This window comes from Phascolarctos cinereus, unplaced genomic scaffold, assembly GCF_003287225.1.
Source record: "Phascolarctos cinereus isolate Bilbo 61053 unplaced genomic scaffold, phaCin_HiC Scaffold_5;HRSCAF=322, whole genome shotgun sequence".
Taxonomy (NCBI): domain Eukaryota; kingdom Metazoa; phylum Chordata; class Mammalia; order Diprotodontia; family Phascolarctidae; genus Phascolarctos; species Phascolarctos cinereus.
Window position 1 is genome coordinate 362,775,482 of NW_027555958.1, and position 23,057 is coordinate 362,798,538.

Consider the following 23,057-nt stretch of genomic DNA (forward strand, 5'->3'; position numbering starts at 1 on the left):
GATAGAATGCCCACAAATACCAAGTCTGCCCACCTGTCCAATACCAATTAAACAAGCAATTGATTAAGCACCTATTATATGCAAGACACTATCCTGACTGCTAGGAATACAAAGACAAAACATGAGAAAAAAAATTAAAAATAGCTACTCATCAAAATTCTATCATTGGTTGAGGCCTCCTTTGGGTTAAAATTCTGCTGGAAGGGTGTGTTTTCCTGATACATTTGAACCCTAGGAAAATAGCATTTAACTGGTAGGAATGCCTAGAGTCCTTTCACTTCAGCAGCCCTCTCAATGCCCTAGCCAGACATGTGTTCTTTCATCAGGGAGTTCCAATAAGACACTTACTGATGCTAAACTGTGATGCTAGGCATGCATTGATCTCATCTTCGTTATTTCACAAGCCTAGTCTAGGGGACTGAACTTCCAAGTCCAGGGATGTGTTGCCTGAGGAGCACATAGAGGTTTAAATTACGTCTTTTCAATGCATTCTGGTATAGCAGCCTAAAGCCCCTACTTGGGTTTTTTGTTTTGTTTTGTTCTGTTTTGTTTTTAACTGGCAAACTGCCTCCCACGAAGGGAGGAAGCAGATTGCCTCTATGCTGAATACTTAGACAAGGTACTGATTTAACAACAGTGGACAAGCAGCTGGGAGCTGGACTGTCAGCCTGTCACACACTGACAAATCTGTTGTTCATATTCAGGCAGGATGTTCCAGTTAGATTGCCATCAGTATCATCCATCTAGTCCAGGCGTGCGAGGAGTACCCCTGTCTACTCCATGCCTATAGACCAAAAGCTTGTTATTGCATCTTTCTGAAGGATCTCTACTAAATAACTCATTTGCTTTTTCATGACGGGGGTCCTGTAATGAGACAAGGGAGACAGAAGCTTCAATTTTTGTTTCTCTGTCTGTCTTCCACACCCTGGGATGGTGTGTACTCATGGCAATTGCAATTTCATGTAACATACATGAACTCATAATTCTAAATGGTTACAAACCACTATTCCTAATTCCACAAAACTAAACTAGGGACAAATATAAGAGAATATCACATTTAAATACTGTGGTTTGAAAGAAAAAAAATCACTGAAATGCAGCATTTTTTTTAAAGGCAGCTCTGACTTTCAACATGATCTTTCACAAATTTCCCCTATAGCCATAGAATTTGTAACACTCAGAAACTCTCTCTGCAGATTCATTTCAGAACTGAGTGTGAAGCCCACCTGAGACTGAATTTACAACTCCCCAGTCAAGCGATATCTATATTTATATCAGCCTTTGTAAATCAATGAAATATATTTTCTTTTTCAAATATAGGCATTCAAGGGAATTTAGAGGATGATGGAGGGTATAACCCAGAGGCACCAACATCACTATTCATTGGTACAAATGTAGAAGAATTTTGTTTAAGGCATTCCGATTATGACCGTTAGAGATGATTAATGTATGTCATCCATGCAAATGTATACATTCCCCATCGTCTTTTCCTTTTCTAACCTCACATCTTAAAATTAAGAGAAAGGATTTGGAAAAGACCAATGCTAAGATCTCTATTTGGTAAAGCTATGGACTAGTTTGGATTTTGGCTTTTCCTATGTCACTTTTTCCCCACTTGCTGTGGTAAGGCTGAGGGGCTCTCCCTTCCAAAGAGCTATGTCTGGGAAAGGTACATTCCAGGTAACTCACTCCACAAGCCACATAGAGAAATCCATCTGTCTCAGGTGAGAACCAACAGCAGTACAAACTAAAGGTATAAATCACCCTGAAAAGAGCCATTCCTTTTTTTTTTTTAAGAACAATGCACAGAAGTGTAACATTATCAATTGCACACTTTCCCATAGTCAGTGATTTAATCAGTTCATATCCCCTTTCAGGCTTACATATTCATTCTGGCTTTATAAACAGTCCTTGTCTCCTAGATTCTTTGATTTCTGAGTTAAGAAAAAAAGGAATAGAGTAAATTTTCAAGATTCCAGGTTGAGGTAGAGAGTTAGAAAAGCAAATAGGGTAGTCTGGTGAATGTCTCTTATTTTTGCTGGTTGCCTATCAAAAACATTGGTATCATATAAGTATTTGTTCATTTAAAAAAAAAAGAGTATCAGGTCAGTATGCTTACCACAAAATCCCCTAAAATTCTTAAGGGGAAAAAAAGCTTTCAATGAAAGTAGAGATAGCAACATATATATGCTGAAATTTTGACTTAAAGGCAATGATTTGAAGTCAATCTCCTAAAAGTGTAAGAAAAAAATATGTATTTCAAGCCATATTCTGTCATCTAAGAAATATTGCTTCAGGAAAGAGAAACCAAGTTAAAAATGGATCTAGATCTGCTTTCAGGCTAGTATAACTAAAATCAGCCTTTAACAGGAAAAATCTCTCTGGGGCCTACAAATGCTATTATCCTGTTGGTTTAGCTCAGTTTTAGGACAACAAACACTTAGATAAACCTAGGTATAGCTGAGTGTTTTACTCTGTTATGATCTGTTACCTACATTTTTATGGGTCTGAATGAGAAGAGAAAGACCAATTCTGTTTAAATCAAGAGTGGAGATTTAAATAGGACGGACTGATTCATACTTGGAAATGAATTTTGTCCAAACAGAAAATAAACCATAAATATTCAAAAGGATCAAATGATTCTTTTCAGCTTTAATAACATCCACTTTTGCTCCTTTATGTACTCTCAAATTTTAAGATTGTGCCTATTTTTGATACAATAATGATGGTCAGCTCCTCATCTTTATACAATTGTAGGGGTCCTTTTATTCTCCCTGAACCCTCAGTGATTTTTGATTGACAGAAAGATTACCTAATAAACCTTCACTACAAACTAATTAATCATTTTGAATACAACACTAAATTGGCAAGCATAAAAAGGCAAATGAGATGGGTGTTGAAGACCATTTTCGAATGACCTTAGTTAAAAGCCAAGTACAGACTTAATTTTTCTTTACCAGTTCATCCTTCATGCTATCAAGAAACTAGTTGAGCTGGATACAATTTGCTACATGACTCCTTCCACCCTGACACCCACCTTCCCAGTGATTTTTACTTGAATAAATGACAGGAAGAAGCAATTACTAAGTATGCATTGAGCACCTAAGATATAAAGGTACCAATATCACCTACTGGAGGATAAACAACAACCATGTTTATAATCAAGTAGAAAGATCCTTGGGTTTTGGTGTCAGAGGAGCTATTTTCCTATCCTGGAAATGTTACCATTCAAATCCCTTCCAATTCTAAATCTACAAACATATTTTTCCTTCAGCATCTTGTACCTTCCTCCTTTCTAAAGGGAAAGGTCAGGGCTGAATTCTTTTTTTCATTTAACAAGCTTTTATTTTTCACCCTCTCATGCCTCCATTTTTTTTTTAATTAAGATGGAAAAGCTATTGTAACAAATAGAAATAGTAAAGCAAAATAAATCCAAGATTGGCCCTATCCAAAACATGTTTATCTCCTTCTGCCTCTTGAGTCCATCAGTTCTCAGGAGGTGGGTAGTATCCTTCATCATCATACTTCAAGAATCTTGAGTAGTCAACATGCTGGTCAGAGTTCCTAAGTCTTTCACAGTTATTTGTCTTTAAATGTTGTTATTGCATAAATTGCTCTTCTGGTTCTGCTCACTTCAATTTATATGAATTCATACAAGAACAGGGCTATTAGATGCCTATATTCTCTTTAAGTGATTGTGACTATACTTTTTCTTTCATCTCTAAAAATGTTTCAGAGGATCCCAGGTCATAGATTTCTAGCTGTAAGGAACTTTAGGGGCCATTAATCCAACCTTTTCATCATACAGATGAGGATACTAGGGACCAAGCATGTTTAGTGACTTTCCCAAAGTCACAGAGGCACCACAAATTGAGCCAAATAAGTTCTGTTTGTTTTACCAGGAGAGAATGTGCTTCCATTCTATCAAGGTACACTTTATACGAGGGTATGCTAAAGCCAGCTTGAATAGGTTTGCAAGAGCCAATTGTTAAATTTTCAATTTATGCCTTGGAAATTGACAAATGCCACAAATAAAGTTTGATTATCCATTGATTGTCTAGACATAAGAAAGTCATGGAGAAAATGTTAATGATGCAGATTCAATTTAAACTTTGTCAAGAATTTTTGGAGAATCGATCATTCAACATTTATTGGCACATGCCTTCTTGTACCCCATGAAATACGTTTCCCCAAGCTCAAGTGACCTTAGAAGGATATTTCTGACAAGTGTATCTAAGCTCAGAAATTTGTCAGCACAGCTTCTCCCCTATATCACTCTTGAATCATCCAGTGAAGTATCACTCATGTTCCTTTAGGTACGACTATAATTGGGAATTTAGGGGCAGTTAGATGGTGCAGTGGATAGAATGCTGGGCCTGAGGTCAGGAAAACTGATCTTCCCTAGACACTTGCTAGCTGTGTGACCCTGGGCAAGTAACTTAATCCTGTACGCATCAATTTCTTCATACATAAAATGAGCTGGAGAAGAAAATTGTAGATCATTCCAGTATCTCTGCCAAGAAAACCCCAAATGGAGTCATGAAGAGTGAGACACAACTGAAAGGACTGAAAAATAACAACAATATAATTCTGAATTTATATCTGGGGAAGAGAAGAGGGAAAGGAGTAGGGAAAAGCAGTTGACTCCTGCATAAAACTAAAGTTTGCTAAATGTAGGTGGAAAGAAATATGCTGCCTGCCTCTCCCTCCTTAGCTTAGCCCTCAAGAAGAATGAGGTGAGGAAATTTTGATACAATACTTATAAATCCTTTCTTAATAACTTCCTGCTGGGCAGCTGATCCCAAATCACAGGCTGGACAAGCTAAAGCCAGTGACATGCTGGGCTTCTATCTCTGAAGCGTTTGCTAGTGACACTTCATCCCCCCCTTCCTACCTCATCCCCCACCCAGACTTCCACCCCCTATGGTTAACTTCCCTTTCCTCCTACCTTCAATCCTTAATGCTAACCTGGTTCACGAAAAATAAGGAGAAGAATGAAAAAGAAGACAAGCTCTGAAAAGAGGTTAAAAAAGAGAGAGATTTCCTCCTCCTTTTTCTCCATGCTCCTTCATTACTCTATTTCTACAATTCTTTGGGTCAGGTTGATACTGTTGTGTCTGATAGCTTCTGTCGAACTGTGGCTGCCTGCCGTGGGATCATCGGATCATAGGTCCAAAGGTGGAAGGAACATCAAAGCTCTCTCTCTCTCTCTCTCTCTCTCTCTCCCTCTCTCTCTCTCTCTCTCTCTCTCTCTCTCTCTCTCTCTCTCTCTCTCTCTCTCTGTCTCTCTGTCTCTCTCTCTCTCTGTCTCTCTCTCTGTCTCTCTCTCTCTCTCTCTCTCTGTCTCTCTCTCTGTCTCTCTCTGTGTGTCTCTCTCTCTCTGTCTCTCTGTCTCTGTCTGTCTCTCTCTGTCTCTCTCTGTCTCTCTCTCTGTCTCTCTCTGTCTCTCTCTCTCTGTCTCTCTCTCTCTCTGTCTCTCTCTCTCTGTCTCTCTCTGTCTCTCTCTCTCTCTGTCTCTGTCTCTCTCTCTCTGTCCCTCTCTGTCTCTCTCTCTCTCTCTGTCTCTCTCTCTCTCTGTCTCTCTCTGTCTCTCTCTCTCTCTGTCTCTCTCTCTGTCTCTCTCTCTCTCTGTCTCTCTCTCTCTGTCTCTCTCTCTCTGTCTCTCTCTCTCTGTCTCTCTCTCTCTTCTCTCTCTCACACACACACACACACACACACACACACACACACACACGCTCATTTCATTGATGAGGAAATTAAGGCATAGGGAGTATATGTGATTTGCCCAAGGTCACACAGCTTCAGAAGTTGGGTTTGGACCCACTTCCTCTGACATCAAAATCCACATGCCTCAATGAGTATACATTGTGTGTATGTATATATGTATGTATGTATAAATATATATAGTGTGTGTATATATATGCATACATACATACATGTGGTTTAGAGATCTGTTGGTTGAAACACAAGCCCAAAATTCCCTTCTATCCATCAAGCAACAATTTTCCCAAGATGTTAATAAATTGGTGACAGCCAGCAACCATTATTTTGTTGTCCTCTCTTCCCTCATCTCTTCTCTTTCCCAAGTCTGGCTTTCTCTACCTTCTACTCATCCTAGATCTAAGAAGGCTTAGTTCATTTGATTCTCTTCCCCATCACACACACACACACACATACACACACACACACACACACACACACACACACACACACACACACACACACACACACACACACTTTTCCTCCAAGATTCTCTGAGACACAGAAAGGGAGAGGGGAATTATTTATTGTGTGCCTGTTTAAAATGAAAGGCTTTTACATTTTAATGAGCACTAAATAGGCGCGAGGAAATATTGTTCATTAGCTGTAATCTGCGGAATTGCTTGAGTGAACTTCCTTTGGAGGCTGCTCTAAACGGTTCACTCAAGTAAAGCAGTTTGTATGGTAATTAAGGGAGCGTTTTTCTGTCAACATCTGTGCTGCTATTTATAACACTGGAGGTATCTTATGGCTCCACCAAAGACCATGAGGGATAGGTAGGTAGACACACTTCAAAAGTAGGACTTGATACTTTACTGGATGATTTTAGAAACAGCTGGAAAGATTCCCTTTCAACTCTTTTCCCTAGAAAAGCTCTTTGCTTCTTTCCCTATGTCCCTGGCACAACAGCTCGTGCTCGCGCTCTCTCTCTCTCTCTCTCTCTTCTCTCTCTCTCTCTCTCTCTCTCTCCTCTCTCTCTCTTCTCTCTCTCTCTTCCTCCTCTCTCTCTCTCTCTCTCTCTCTCTCTCTCTCTCTCTCTCTCTCTCTCTCTCTCTCTCTCTCTCACACACACACACACACACACCACACAATCATTTCTGTCCATTCCATTTTGATAGGAAGAATTATCTATCTAACATCTTTTCATTAATCATACCCCCCTTCACTTGGCAGGTAGGCAGGGAGATTCGAGCTGCTCAAGAGATGAAAAGGGTCCCTAATTCTGTCCACTGTCTCTTCACTATCCCTCCTTAAAAGCAGCTGGTCCCACCACCATTCCGGTCCTAGCTTCCATTTGCTACCTCAATCAGGTAAAGTCAGGACCATCATCAGCAGGGGACCTAACACTCTTGCATCCTTCATAAGAACCATCTTGTCAAAATAGAGACATTAATAACATCACAAAGGTAGTTTAGGCATTTTGGATTTTGCTGTTGTTTAGATAATCTAAGCTTTTCTCTCTAATATATGCTTTAGCAACAAGCCAAGGAAGAAATGTCATTAAAACTTAGTGGCAGAGCACAGACAATTAGAGAGAAATATCTAGGAGAAGACTTATCTAAGGAATCTTAGGAAGGAATGAAAAGCGGTTAGCAGGCAAGCCTCACTCAGTAGCGTCATAGTCAATAGTGTTCAGGAGGGGTTGCATGAGTGAAAATGTGGCTTTGTTTATAATTAGCTTCGAACTGAAGCTGTAGAATAATACAGTTTATTGTTTTAGAGTCATTTAACTTCATACAGGACACAAAAGGCCTTATAAGTCTCTTCTCTATGTAGTATGGTTGACATAGCAGTGGATTTGGTATTAGGAGACCACAGATTTAGTGTTAAAAAGGAGCATAGATCTAGAAGAGCTGTAAGAGGCCATTTAGTCAATCAACCTCCCCATTTTACATCTAAGGAAACTGAGGCCCAAGGAGTTAAAGTAACTTGCCTAAGATGAAGAGCTAGGATTCAAGCCTAGGCACTCCAAGTCCAAATCTATCACACATTCCACCAAATTGTCACTAATTGTATGGCCAGTGGAAAATTACTCAACCTCCCTGAGCCCTGATTTCCTCACTTGTAAAGTGGATTAAAAGATATTTGCTCTACTTACTTCAGAGAGCGGTTAATGAGGTTTAAATTAGACAATTATTTAAAGAGCTTTCTATTGCAGTATAATCTCTTTAAGGGAAGGCTTCTTGTTTTCTTTATCTTTGTATCTTCCTCACCTAGCACATTTGCACCTTTCTCAGAGTATTGCATTCAATTGGCAATTAATGTTCATTAAATGAAAATGTGAACCCAGACTTCTTTATATTAATCTATAAAAAATAAACAGTCTTCACATATTAATCTACTTTGTCCCAGCCATGCCCAAACTCAGAGTGTCTTTTTCTGGATAATTAGGCAAGGGATGGAACTTTGAAAAGGAGACAACAAAGAAGGGAAGAAGAGTAATGGTAGTTGATTATAAGCCTATCCCTTCATCCCTACCCCTCAATATCAATTGCCTTAAGAGAGATACTAACAACCAGGGAATATTACTTCCCTGTAGGTAAATCCAATAGTTTTCCTCCCTCCCTCCATAATATTAAAGGGCCAGATTAAAGATCAATTTCAAGTAAGGGTGATGACCAAGCAAGGGGACAAAGATACTGCTAACAGCACCAGAAAAATTGAAATTGACCTAAGCTGTCTCTCTGAGACCATAACTAGTGTGTGATAAATGGGAGAAGAACCAGGCACCTTGAGGTTTATGCATTAAGGGGTGAGGAAAACAAGCATCTTGTGAACCTTACTTTCATATGAATTGGATAAAAGAAGTTTGAATATAATTATACATAGGCATGCACCCACATGCAGGCACACACAGATCTCAGGATAAAAAAAATCATTCAAAAGGGAAATAGGAGGGCTAAGTACAAAAAATGGGGTAAAGAGGGGCTAAGAGGGAGAGTAAGATAAATGAGGGAATAGAAGCAAAACAAGATCAAGTATTGGAAGGAACATGTGAAGAGACAATTAAAAGGAAAGAAAAAAGATTTTAAAAAACTATGAGATTAGGGAAGAGGAGACAAGAAAAGAAAAAGACAGAGTTGTAACAGAGGAAATAGTCCATTTCACTTAGAAGGCAAATTCACTTCTACCGCCTTTCTGTTTACAAAGTAGGAAATGGGAGTAAATAGAGGGGAAAAAATCTGAGAGGACAGGACCAAGGGAAATACAAAATCAGCAATTACAATTGTATATAAATGGAATGAAGTGGAAGAGGATGGTAGAATGGATTTAAAAAGGAGAATCCCCCAAGATGTCATTTGAAGCACAAGGATTCACATAGAGTTAAAATGAAGAATTGAAATAAAATCTCTTACGCTTCAGCTAAAGTTAAAAAATGCTGGGGGTAGCAACCATAACTACAGATAAGGTTACAATAAATGTAGAAAAGGTAAATATAAGAAAGATAATCAGGGAGATTAAATTATGCTGAAAATATTGAAAGTAGGCCAATGTGAATACTTAATATATGTGCCCCTAATAATAATATAGCCCCTAAATACTTAAAGGAAAAAAATAATTGAATTGAAAAGAGAAATGGATATTAAAACCATAATAATGGGAACCTTAATATACCCTACTCAGACCTAGACAAATCTAACTAAAAGATAAACAAGAAAGAAATTAAGTACCTCAATACAATTTTAGGGAAAAAAATAGAGGTGATAGATATCTTATGATTACTGATTGGGAATAGAAAATAAGTTATATGCTTCTCAGACGTCAATGGCATCTTTACAAAATTGACCACATATTGGAATATAAAGACTCCAGAAAATAGAAATATTAGTCATTATTTACTGATCATAATTCATTAAAATTACATTCACTGAAAGGCCCTCAAAGAAAAAAAATTAATAATTGGAGACCAAATAATGCAATTCTAAAGAACTGATGGGTCAAAGGACAAATTATAGAAGCAATAGTACAATTAATCAAAGAAAGTTACAATAATGAAGCAAATACCAATATACCAAAACTTATAGGATGCAGCAAAAGCATTTCTGAGGGAAAAATTTATATCTTTAAACCTTTCATCAGCCCAAAGTAACTTTTTTTTCCAAACACCATCAGATACCTAATGATCTGTAATCTCTCCTTTCTCAAAGTCTATTCTCAGGTCCTTCATCACCTTAATTGAAAGGGCTGTCATGAAAAAAGCACTGAATTGGACATAGGGTTTATATTCCACCTCTGATAATATTTTTGGAACCATGAACAAGTCATTAACCACTCAAAGCCTCAATTCTCTCAAATATAAAATGGGTCTAACACTTGTTGTCCCTTTCATAGCTGTTTGGAGGATCAAACCAGATAATGTATATAAAGGAGAAAGGGACAAGACTTACCCACCCCCAGATAAGAAAACTCCCTCTGTCAATAAAAGTCAGCACCTTTTTTTTTTTTAAAGTTATAGAGAGTTACCTAGAAGCACTGAGAGGTTAACTGATTTAACCAGGGTGACACAGCCAACATTTGTCAGAGGTGTAACTTAAACCCAAGTTTTCCTTCCTAGATTTGAGCTTCCTATCCACTACTCTACCTTGCCTCTCATAATGTATGTAAAACACTTGAAAACCTTAAAATATTATATAAATGTTAGCTACTACTAAAATTATTGTTAATGTATTTATTAATGGGGATCCAAGCTTTCAGATAAATGGAGGAACTCTAGCAATAAGATCTCAGCATTAGTCAGTGGGTTCAGGAGAATTTAGGAGGGAAAGGAGAATTTTGTATTGAGAGATTGAAGATCTTGAAATCATGGTATAGCTAATGGACATATATATATAATGCCAGCTTACACAGACTGATTTGTCACTTATTGAAGAAACTTATGAATAGGAATATAGCCTGGCCAACTCAATCATTTCAGTCATTGTGTGTGTATATGTGTGTATGGTATACTCATACTCAATCATTTCAATATCAACTCTGTGTGGAACTGATGGGGGATGGGGATAAGAATGAAGATGGGCTATAAGGCTGGGATGGGGATGAGAGTGGGGATAGGAATGAGAATATAGTGGAGACAAAATCAGGGAGAAATACAGGAACATGTTGTAGAGGGGATCTATATCTGTTGCCAAAGTGAGAAACTAATCCAATTGTCAGCAGGACAGTCATATTCCCCATATTTCACTAACTCAGGGGTCATGCCTATTATTCACAATTTGGATGAGATTATCTCTAAGGTACCTTCATTTCTAAGGTTCTATGATTTTATGGCCACAGCAGGGTCAATTCAATGTTCCTAACCCTTTATGTTCAATTGTACCACAGGATGGTGACCCAGTTTCATCAATATGGTCAAAGTAAACAAAGGTCACCAATTCCATTGTCTGATTGCCTCAGACACCCATCTAATGAGACATAATCCCTTCTTTGTGACTCCTATTAGAGGGCCCTAGCCAGGAGAATACAAAATGAAGTAAAGGGGTGTTATCAGAACCCTGTCACTAATGGGAAAATGCAAAGAAGCAATGTTAGTGTATGCATATGTATGTATGGTATATATGTGTGTATATATAGTATGTGTATGTGTGTATGTATTTATATATAAATATACATGTATTATATCTGTGTATATGAATAAGAAGCTATATGGAATAGTGAACAGCGAGCAAGCCTCAAAGCTTAAAAGACCTAGGTTCAAGTCTTGCCTCTAACACAAACTAGTTATATGACCTTGGACAAACCACTTAACTTCTCAGTGCTCTGAGGTGCCAATCTGCATTACTAGAGAGCATTTTCTCACATTGGGGTTGCTTATATCAATGAAATTATAAATTTAGCCCCTATACTATGCTATACTATACTAGACCCACACACACACAAATTGTGTGTATGTGCATATACACATAGGTAGATGTGTTTATATGCATACATATATGTGTTTATATACATACATACATACATACATACATGGCACAATGGATAGTAATGGATATGAAATCAAGGAGACAAGCTGAAACTTGGTCACAGACACCTGCTAACTATGTGATCCTAGGCAAGTCACTTAACCTGTCTTACTCAGTTTTCTTATCTGTAAAATTAGGATAGTAATAGCACCTACCTCTTGGGGTTGTTCTTAATATCAAGATAATATTTGTAAAGCACTTTGCAAATCTTAAAACACTATGTAAATAATAGCTATTATTATACTCAATTCTTGGTCAGCAGCCAGAATTAAAAGGCTTTCTATTATCATGTATTCACCTGATGGGAAATAGTCACAGAATGAGTACACATACTCTAAAATGGCTGGCAGAATCTGAAGATCACCTAGAAATATATGGTACTGACCACTGAGGTCCTTTCTTCAGGTGAACTGCCAAGCATTCAAACTCGACTGCAGAGAGTTCAACTCAATGGGCTGGTCATGTACAAATGCCAAATTGTGCATTTGCCTGTGAGACTTTTATGAAGAACTCACACAAAGCAAGCACTCACACAGAGGCCAGAAGAAGTCATACAAGGATACTCTCAAGGTCTCTCTGAAGAGCTTTAGAATATTTTATAAGAAGTGGGAGATGTTGGCACAGAACTGGGCAGCGTGGTGTGCCTGCATCAAAGAAGGTTCTGTGCTCCATGAGCAAAGCAGAATTGCAGTAAAAAAGAAACATGGGATGTGCAAATTTAGAGACATCTGCAGGCCAAATGTTCCCATGGACTATTTGTGCCCTACCTGCAGTAGAGTTCATATTGGTCTGATCAGCTACAGTCAGACACACTATACTTTGACCACAATATAGAGGTGTCATTTTGGTCCTCTTTGAACACAAGGACACCAACTGAGTAACCAAAGTGATTAGCATAGTCTTCTCTAAGCATTCACATGGGTTGCTACCATACAGAGTAGACTGCATTTGTTCAAAGGGCTGGGACCTCATTACTTAATCTCCCCAGTACAGTTATACCAATCTATCAGTCTATCATTCAATATTTATAGATGTATAGATAGATATGAACTCACTGTTCTGATCAATTTAAATATTATTATTGATATCAATCACCCTATATTAAACATTTGGCTTTTTTTACTCATGATAATATTTATTATTAAATACAGTATTTTATATTTCTGCTGCTTTATCAAGGCTATATTTGTATTTGATTTGTAATTGATGTTTTGATTCTGTAGTTATACCCAGAAGTAATTTCATTGAAAGGCTAATTTTGTGCAATCAAATAAGTAAATAAATGAATATAGCAAACTCTCAATGATTAGTGACAACTGGCATAAAGGAATAGCATGGGCAAGGTATCTGCTTTCACCAAACATACCATTAGTTTGAATCATCTTCTATAAACTTTCTCCAATAGAGAACATAGAGAAAAATTAATAAATCAACAAATTTAATTTCCTCTCCTCCTCCTCCTGTCTTGGGAATGGACTGAAAGAGAGCAAAATGCATAGAAGAGAAGCAGTAGAAGGAAAGTGTACATGGCAACTCTATATGGAAACCTTCCCATTCTTAAAGTGGTGTGGGCTTTGCAGCATCATTTAGGTGCAAGTCTATGTGAACTTCAACTTACTTTGCCTGGAGATATACAGAATAAGCAAACCCTTTAGGAGGTACTTGTAAGATAGATTATTGTTGTTTTTCATTTGTTCAGTCAAGTCCAAAACCCCACAGACTTCATCAATGGGGTTTTCTTAGCAAAGATACTAGGGTAGTTTTGCCATTTCCTTCTTCATTTTACCCATTTACAAATGAGGAACTGAGGCAAATAGGGGTTAAGTGATTTGCCTAGGGTCACACAGCTAGTAAGGGTCACACAGAGACCAGATTTGAATTCAGATTTTCCTGACTCCAAGCCCAGGGCTCTATCCACTGTACCATGTGTGTACAAGTGAGTTTTGTGGCATCATTCAGGTCCAAGCCAATATGAACTTTGTTACCTCTGCCTAGAGATATACCAAATAAACAAACCCTCTAGGAGGTACTTGTGAGATAGGTAGACAAGAATTTTGCCAAGGAGATGTGTTTAGTTTCCATTTAATCAGGAATCTAGTCTTTTTCTGCTTTTGCTCAAGTTAAGGATACCTTGGAAATGGCATCATTATCAGTATCCTTTCCAATGTTGACACTTTGGTTGAGTTTAAATGGCTCCAAATGGTTCCTTTCTAGTAGATAAACATGTGTCTGGCTATTCCAAAAGAAGTACAAATTGCCCACATATCTGTTTCTTCCCATCATCATTTGTCCACTTTTAGCCAAGTTAAGTCAATTTCTGAGCTTACCTATTCTGGTTATTTCCAAAAAGATTCTTCTGATTTGGAGCATCATTGCTTAGTAAGTCATCATCTGTTCTATTTTTTTTTAAGTCAAGAAATAGTCAAACACATATTGATGTCTTATATCCCTAGTGAAACTGTGAACTCCTCAGAGGCAGGGATTGTACCTTATAATTATTTGTATCATCCATCAGCCCAGCATGGTTCCATTTCCAGAGTGGAAACTCAATAAATATTTGTTGATTCAAAAATAAAATTAGTGCTGTTACAAGTGACAGATCAATATTTAGAAATTTTGGAGCCCAGGGCAAATGCTCTCAGATCAACTTTGTAATAAATGATGTGAAACTAATACAAGAAATAATCAAGGCAATTTTAGCTGTGGGATGGGAGATCTTAGGACAGCATGCCTCCATGGAGGAACAAAGTCCTGACATTGTCCCCATAGGGTCAAGCCCAAGATGATGGAGCCAGTTCTGAGGAACCTGCCTCATGCCATCTGGTATCATTTGATTTTAGCTAATTATTTTTTGCTAAGGGGCTAAGCTTAGTTGTTACTATGCAACTCAGAGTACAAGAATTGTCAAATGGACATATAAGAAATGTTTACATTGCAAAATATTTTAAAATATTATTTTTTTACCCTATAAATTTTCATGTGCTAGGACAAAGTACCAATCACCTTGTCATAGTTATGGCTCTGGCAAGTATTTTTTTTTTGTGAGGCAATCAGGGTTAAGTGACTTGACCAGAGTCACACAGCTAGTGAATGTTATGTGTCTGAGGCCGGATTTGAACTCAGGTCCTCCTGACTCCAGAGCCAGTGCTCTATCCACTGTGCCATACAGCTGCCCCAGTGAATATTTCTTAATAATCAAATGACTATATATATATGTATACACACACACACACACACACACACACACACACACACATATATATATATATATATATATATATATATATATATATATATATATACACATATGATGCGAGGTTGTCCCCTACATGTTGCATAGGGTGTCATTGTGTAGCTCAAAAGGAGACAGAATAGACATGTCTATCCTTTTCCCCCTGTTACCCTTCTTCAAAAAAGATTTTAACTCCTTCTAGGAGGATAAGCAGGAGGTGGGGGCCAGAAGCTTGTCCACTCTGCTTTCCTCAAAGAGAAGAGGTATTAGATTAGAATTATAGCTATCTGCTCCTATAAATGTTATTAGTCTAGGGGATATGATTTTCAGATTCAAGCTAAACTAATCACTATTCACATTTTGCAGGACTGCTGTCATTTTACATTGACTCTGCACTGTCTTCCTTCATGGCAGATGTTTTCTGGCAAGTCAGTATAGGGCTTGAGCTCATCGTCTTGGCAGTGGTCACCCACTCCAAGAGTACTAAAGTAGTTGCTGAGACTCCTCTCCTTGCCTCCAGTAGTTTTCTTTTTTTTTTAATTTTGTTTAATATTTTTATTTAAAGTTTTGAGTTCCAAATTCTACCCCTCTCCTTCCCTCCCCTCCCCACTCCCTGAGATGTTAAGCAATCAGGTTATATGTGTGCAATTATGTAAAACATACAAGAAGACTCAAATAAAAGAAAAAGCGAAAATAGCATGCTTCCATATGTATTCAATCAATATCCATTGTTTCTCTGGAGTTGGATAGCATGTTTCATCATATATCCTTTGGGATTTTCTTGGATCATTGCACTATTGAGAATAGCTAAGTTATTTATAGTTCTTCATTAGACAATATTGCTGTTACTGTGGTTCAAGGTTCTTTTCATTCTGTTCACTTCATTATGCATCAGTTCATGTAAATCTTGCCAGGTTTTCTGAAATCATCCTGCTTTTCATTTCTTACCACACAATAATATTCCAGTACAATCATAAACCACAGCTTGTTTAGCCATTCTCCAATTGATGAACATCCCTTTGATTTCCAATTCTCAGCCACCACAAAAAGTTGCTATAAATATTTTTTGTACAAATAAGTCCTTTTCCATTTTTTAGATATCTTTGGGATATAGACCTAGCAGTGGTATTGCTATATCAAATAGTTCCAAATTGCTCTCCAGAATGGTTGGATCCATTCACAAGTCTACCAACAGTGCATTAGTATCCCAGTTTTCCCACATCCCCTCCAACATCCAACATTTTCCTTTTTTGTCACATTAGGTACTCTGATAGGTGTGAGATGGTACCTCACAGTTGTTTTAATTTGCCTTTCTCTAATCAATAGTGATTTAGAGCATTACTTCATATGACTATAGATAGCTTTGATTTATTTATCTGTAAACTGCCTGTTCATATCCTTTGACCATTTATCAACTGGGGAATGACTTGTATTTTTATAAATTTGACTCAATTCTCTTTATATTTGAGTCCTTCAGCCCTGAATCACACATGGCTGGAAAAAACCAGTGACTTTGTCTTCGCCGTAACACCCAAACACTGAGCTAATATACAAGATTGACCAGAATTAGGTTACTTGAAAATAGGCAAGAAGGTTTTAAAAATAAACATTTTTAGAGGAAGCAGAGTGTAATGAAAATCACACTGGACTTGGTGTCAAAAGCCCTGGCTTCCAGTACTGGCTCTGCCATTTGCTAACGGTATGACCTTGGGTAAGTCACATCTCTCCAGGCTTTACTTTTTCTTAACTTAAAAATTATGGAGTTGGAATAGATGATGTCTCTAAGGTCTCATACATCCTATGAAAATGAGTCGCTTGAAATTGGTTATCATATTGCCTGATTGAGCATGTGTATTTTCAGATAGACAGGGTAATTCAATTTCAAATGTTTTGACTCTGTCTCTGCAAAAATGAGCTGGGAAGTTTCCTTGATTCTGGTTGTTGTTATTTGCCGTAGTTATTTAACATTTATGAGGTACAGGACAATGGGTGCCAGGTAAAAAATATTTTATGGCTTATGAATTATAATTTTTTGCTGTTGTGGGAAAATGAGATTTTGACAACTTGAGATGACATAAATAATCAGCAAATCAAATATTTTGCAAAGTTCAGTAACATTCAGCAGCAGGCTTTATCAGATTTGAGTGTCTGTGGGTATCATAGCACTAACATTTAGCATGAGGACACAACAGGGCATAGTTTACTGTTCCTTAATGTATCCTGCAGATGCTCTGCATGAGAAGACCAGACCTGTGATTTTGTTGGTGTGGTAACCACCTCCACAAATGCAAATCACAAGCTGTCTGTGGCCTAGAATCGCAAAGAGTTGCCTGAGGCTTAGAGAGATTGAGTGACTTCTCTAGACCAGGTAGTTCATAACTGTCAGAGGTCAGATTTCAGCTGAATCCAAGTCCAGCATTCTTTCCATTCAATGCCACACTGGCTGTCACTGTATAGCACTTAGCACAGTGCCTGGCACGTTGTGGGCACTTAATAAGTGCTTATGGGAAAGTTAGGTGGCACAAATTGGCTGCTGGACCTGGAGTCAGGAAGACCTGAGTTCAAATCTGGCCTCAGACACTTACTAGCTGGGCAAATCATTTAACTCTTTTTGCCTTAGTTTCCTCATCTGTAAAATGAGCTGGAGAAGGAAATGGCAAAACACTCCAGTATAGTTACCAAAAAAACCTAAACTGGGGTCACGAAGAGTTGGACATGACTGAAATGACTGAAAATAAGTGCTTATGGACTGACTGAATGAATATAGTCAGTACCTTATAAATGAAGAATGAAAAAAATGAATACTAAATCAATTTTTGACTATTTTATTAGTGCTTTGTTTTTATTTCTCTTTCTGATTGCCTACCCTTTTGGTCAAATAATGACTCTCCCTTTCCCCTTACTAAATCATATGCTTCCTGAGGGGAAGACCAAATCTTATTTGTTCTTGAATTTCTCACAAGGGTACACACATACTTAGCGCAGTGCCTTACACATAGTAAGCATTTAATTAATGTTTGTTGAATGAACAAGAAAAATGATCAGTTTAAAACTCAATATATTCAACTACCTGAAGAATATATATGTATATGTGTATAGCTATGTCTGTATATATCTACACACATATATATTAACGAGCCACTAAAACATAGCTCTAAATAGTTTTTAATACATTAGCAAAATTGTCTCATGTTTAATATATATATTTTGGTCCCCCAAAATATTTATTACTTTTGTATTCTCTAAAAAATCACAGTTAATAGATGAAAGACTCCATTGTTAGCCAGCAAACATTTGTTAAGTACTTACTGTGTGCCTGGCACTGTGGTGAGCTGTGAGGATTCAAAGAAAGGAAAATATATGACTCATGCCCTCAATGAGCTCATATTCTAATGGGAGAGACATGAGAATAACTAGGTTCATACAAGATATCTACAAAATAGATAGAAGGTTATGTGAAAGAGGGAAAGTACTATATAATTTCTATGATACTTTCTAGCTCTCAAATTTAATTCATGCAAAGAATTTAAAGCTAGTTATGCCCCCAAACAATGTATCTGGGAAAAGTTTAGCCATCAGACCCTTATATTCCCGGTTTCTTGATCTGCATATGTACATGCATCCTCACATATATACAGTTCTTCATTTTGAGGGTCTCTCACATGATTTTCCCATCATGGTAAAGAGAAGATACAATCTCCGCCCTATATGTGCTTACAATGCATTAAGGGCGACAGGACCAATATGTAAAGAATGTAAACATGAACTCTCAAATATGCCAATTTTTAAAATGTTTATGAAGGGCAAAGGCAGGTCAAGAACAGTGCTGATGAGTTGGAGAATAAGGAGGGAGGGGACAGTGAAAGTATTTCATAAGACCAGGCTCCACACTTGATAGTCTTTTACTGGAGAGTACCAAGGATATTGTCAATATACTGCCGTCCCGGGACTCGGTTCCAGGTGGCTGGTAAAGTTTTAAAGACTGCCACATTTGTGCTGACATGCTCATGCAGAATCATCCTCTTTAGTGCCTGTTCCCATGATCACTTAGATATCTCAGCAACTTAATAGGCAGTTGATACTTAACATGTAAATGAGACCATTCCATGAGGAGTCAGAGTTTACATCCACATAACCAAAACCCCCAGTAGTATAAAGATTGGACAGCCTACCTTAGTGGGTAGTGTCCAAAGCTATATTTTGGCATAAAAGGAAGAAGTGACAGGCAGAAAATCAACCTTTCCTATGCAATAAGACACATATAATTCCTCATTCTATTCAGTTCTGAAGTACAGATAGAGAATGAGAAATGTAGGGGATTCCTTAGCCCAGAAATTATTTGGGGAGACGAATCTCTGCCCAGCTGACTACAATTTCTTTCCTTTTCTTTCTTTCTTTCTTTCTTTCTTTCTTTCTTTCTTTCTTTCTTTCTTTCTTTCTTTCTTTTTTCTTTCTTTCTTTCTTTCTTTTTGCTTTCTTTGAAAAATAAATCTGTGAGACAAGGTCATGGTGTCTTTTGACTTTGCTTGAATGCTAGGGGTGGGAGAATTATGACTGTGGTATAAAAAAAAATAGAGTATAAAAGAATTTTTTAAGCCTGAGAACTAGTATTTTAAAAAAGGAAAGGAAAATGAGAATTTAATCATTGCTACTGACTTCATGTGTAGGGCAAGAATGTAGTTTGAAGTTTCAATAAGCTAAAGGATCTTAACCTTTTTTTTTTTTTCTGTCAGGGACTCTTTGGTAACCTGGGGAAATCTATGGACTTCCTCTTGGAATAACAGTTTTAAAAGCATAAAATAAAATACTTAGGATTATAAAGAAAACCAAAGGTTAATAAAAATAAAGATGGACCCTCAAAATATATCCATGGACCCCTTTGGACTCGAGGTTAAGAACCACTGCTTTAGGTCAGAGGCCATACCTAGGCACACAAGGAGTCTATATTCATTCAAGGTTATCAAAATCTGTGGTGTCTGAAGATCATTTGGGGAGCATCTGACATTCTTAATACAAATCGAAGACTTCTGGGTGGCACAATTCAAGGCTTCTTAAACTTTTTCCACTCGTGACCCATTTTCACGTTAGGGTAGAGTTTGTTGGCATTGCATGGCTTGAGGGCATGCACAGGTGCTCATGCTTTGTGTTCAGAAGCAAGGCTGCAGTGAAGTTGCACGATGCAACATGGGTAAGCACTGCCAGAACCACCTTGGATTCAGTGCACGTTTGATTTTGAATTAAGTTGAATTAAGTTCATTGCGCATTCAGAAACCTTTTACTGTTGCCAAATTTTTCACGACCCCATATGGGGTCGCAACCCACATTTTAAGAAGTGCTGGATGAAATGAAAGGAAAAGAAAAACCACACTCCAGAAAATTATCAATCCACTATCATTGCCCATTAGGATGGCAAATACCTGTAATCCCTGCTCGCAAAGAGACTGATGCTGGCCGATCTCAGGTTCAGGAGTTCTGAGCTGCAATGGACTAAGCCCATAGGGTTTAGAATTACTATGTTGAGCTCTTGGGTGTATGGGCAGGAGAAAAGGAAGGGAACAAGCATTTATGAAGCGCTTACTGTGTTCCAGGTATGTGCTAAGCACTTTACAAATATTATCTCATTTAATCCTCACGACCACTCTGAGAGGTGGGCATTATTATTATACCCATTTTTTTTTTATACTTGAGGAAACTGATACAGACTGAAGTGAAGTAACTTGCTCAGGAAGTCACAGCTACCATATGTCTGAAACTGGATTTGAACTCAATCTCAACTCTAGGTCCTGCACACTATCCACTCCACCAACAGCTGCCCAGCCAGAAGACATAAGGAGGAATGAATTGGTCCCAATAAGAAAAGAGCAGGAAAAGCCGCTTTGCCAAACAGAGTAGGGTCAAGCCTGAAAGACCTTTGGCCATCCAGCCTAAAAGAAATAGGGAGACCCAGGCTTGAAAAAAAAATCATTTTTATTGGCTCCTGATAGAGCAGGGCCTTTACATAGAGCTTTTCTGTAGATTTCCTCTCTCTCTCTCTCTCTCTCTCTCTCTCTCTCTCTCTCTCTCTCTCATTTTCTTATTCTCTTTGCCTCATTCTCTGTTTCTATCTGTCATTCTCCCTCTGCTCTTTCTCTCTCCTTCTTTCCCTCTTCCTCCCTCTCTTTTTTGGTGGGCTATCTTCATGGCATAGAGACACATGACATCGGTCATAGCATCATGAATTCATGTGACCAGCTGCCTTCAGAAATTCATGTAAGTAGAGGTAGACATCACCATAACAGCTCACTTTGATGTGATTCATGATTTATAAAGGGTATTCCTCATGACCCTGTAAGGCTGGCAGGAATCTAGACTTGAATTAAAACCTGGGCTCTCCTTGATTTTTATTTAAAAATGACTTTTTTTTTCCCAAACTTCAAATCTTATTAGGTTTCAAAAGTGGCAAATTGCCTAGTGGATAGAGGGCTAGGCTTGAAGCCAGAAAGACCTGTATTCAAATCTTGTCTTTGACATTCACTAGCTATGTGGTCCTGAACAAATAAATTAATATTTATGTATTCCAGGAAACTTCCTAGGACTTATTAACTATTTCACAGACAGGTCAAGATCTGCAATGGTAGAAGGAATTTCTACACTGGAAGTTCCTTACACTGACAAAATCGAGGGTCCTTCATAAAATGTTTCCTCATAGAACCTTCACATACTCCTCAGAGGCATGTAGATATGGCTTAGGACTTAGAGTCAGGAAGACTTGAATTCAAAAATTACGTAAGACACTAGCTAAGTGACCTTAGGCAAGTCACTTAACCACAGTCTGCCTCAGTTCCTCAAATGTAAAACGGGCATATTAATAGCACCTCCTAAGTTTTCTGTGAGGATCAAATGAAATATTTGTAAAGTGCATAGCATAATGCCTGGAACACAGTAGGTGCTTAATAAATTTATATTTTCTTTCTTCCTTCCTTAGGGTATGCAAAATCAAAACTGATTCCAAAAGTTAATCAATGTTGATCTATAAAAAAGATGAGGGGCCAGCTTGTACTGGCAAAGGGGTTTCCTTACCTGGTAGTTGCCTATACCAATAAAATCACAGACCTAGTCCATACACACACACACACACACACACACACACACACACACACACATTATATATGTATACTAAAAGGTTAATAGCTTGACCAGATCACACAGCCGATATGTGTCAGAGGCAAGACTTGAACCCAGGTCTACTTGGCTTGGAAACCACATCTTTATCCGCTGTTTTACTGCTTCTCTGTGTGTGTGTATACAGTGTGATAGATACCCATTTACTATATACACATACTTTTTGGATAGATATATTATACATATACACACACAATAGATATATTACATTCCTATTGTGTATATGTGATCCCTCTGTATGTATATAATATAAATATACGTCATAGCTATAAGTATAGGTATAGGTATACCTTCTTGTCTAGATTAAATTGTAAATTCTCAAGGACACAGATAATGTCTTTCGTTTCTTTTGTATTATGGACAGCATATACAATAGTGCTGGGTCCATATTAGGTACCCAATAAATGCTTATTGACTGAATAAATTAATTAACTAATTAATACATCAGTTAATTCCATGGAGTGATCAGCAGAGGGTACAGTTATAGTTATTAGGAAATGATTCTTGAAAGGATAGAACAATTGATATAGAGAGACTCTTGAAAATCTTCTCATGCAACTACTTAAAGTGTCTTTCTTTGAGTCATTCTCTCTGATGTCCTACCTCCTAATTTTTCTCTACTCAAAAAAAAAAAATGAGACCTGATCTCTTAACAATAATTAATTTGCCTGTGAAAATTTCCTCTAGCCTAGGGTTTAGATGACCTATGAGTGACCTCTTCCATTTTACAGGTTGAATGGTTCTTCTGGTTAGAGGAGGACTGACTGTGACATTATGAAGCAATCAGCCCTACCCCGAAGAGTATGGAAATAGTGTTACAGACCAAATTGAGTGAGGCATCTATCACAATTGTATTGCTTGAAATTTTACATATTTCTTGGTATGTTTTCATTTGTTACCTGATGACTTCTGCATGATTCTGTTGATTTTAACCATAATTTCCA